Here is an 883-nt window from a genome sequence, read left to right on the forward strand (position 1 = left end):
TTTAAGACCAACCATTTATATTTCTTTTGTTTGTTTAATATTTTTTAAAGTTTTTTTCAGCATAGGTACACCTCCGATGGCCCTGAGGGATCACAATTACGTCATCCCAGCCAATCACGAAGAAGAAGAAGAAGTTGGTGCTCCAAACATCTACCTGCAAGATCACACCTACGCCCAACAGTTGCCTGCAGTTCAGATTCAGGCCCGGCCGGAAGAAGATAGAGAAGATTAGAAGATTGACCAGCACTTGATGAAGAAGAAGAAGATGGAGCCGTAGAACAAGAAGAAGAAGGAGAAGATGTAGCAGTCGAAGATGGAGCAGTAGAACTTGTTATGGATGCAGAACCAAGAACATACACAATAATCCCCGGCATTAGACTCAACTCAACATTTTATGTGGACAATTTGGGATTCAAATATTATCGTAAGAAGATACTGATCAATACGATAAATCTAATTTGTGAGCAACGAAAAAATCCCAGAGGTGATTATATGTGTCATGGTTCAGCATCAATCAGTATTAATGAGAGAGACGACCGGCTTCGTATTGTAACTGATCACAATCATGATCCAGAAGCAATTAACTTGGATGTTCCATTCTTGAGGAATGCACTTGGTGAAAGAGCTGTTGACCGCACAGAGTTACAACCCCATCAGTTCGCGCTCTTTATAACAGTGAAATAATTTAGTAAGTTAGTTAACTTAATTGTTGTGGTTAAATACATAAATTATGCTAAATATGTATTAATTTGTTATAATGTTTTAGACATCCTCAAGCTGCCATAAGCTATACATTCCTCCAGACACAATCCAGAGCAAAACGAATGATACAATCAAGGCGCCCACAGTTGCCTCGAAACATCCATGAACTCTCAGAAATGTT

At 38.8% G+C, this 883-nt stretch overlaps 1 protein-coding gene across 1 annotated transcript in view; it reads left to right on the forward strand.

Annotated features, from left to right (window-relative positions):
* The window catches only part of LOC100162057 (neprilysin-2), a 15,724-nt gene that overhangs the window by 1,080 nt on the left and 13,761 nt on the right, over positions 1-883 (forward strand). The window lies entirely within an intron of this gene.

The sequence above is a fragment of the Acyrthosiphon pisum genome, chromosome X (genome assembly GCF_005508785.2).
Source record: "Acyrthosiphon pisum isolate AL4f chromosome X, pea_aphid_22Mar2018_4r6ur, whole genome shotgun sequence".
In the NCBI taxonomy this organism is placed as follows: Eukaryota; Metazoa; Arthropoda; class Insecta; order Hemiptera; family Aphididae; genus Acyrthosiphon; species Acyrthosiphon pisum.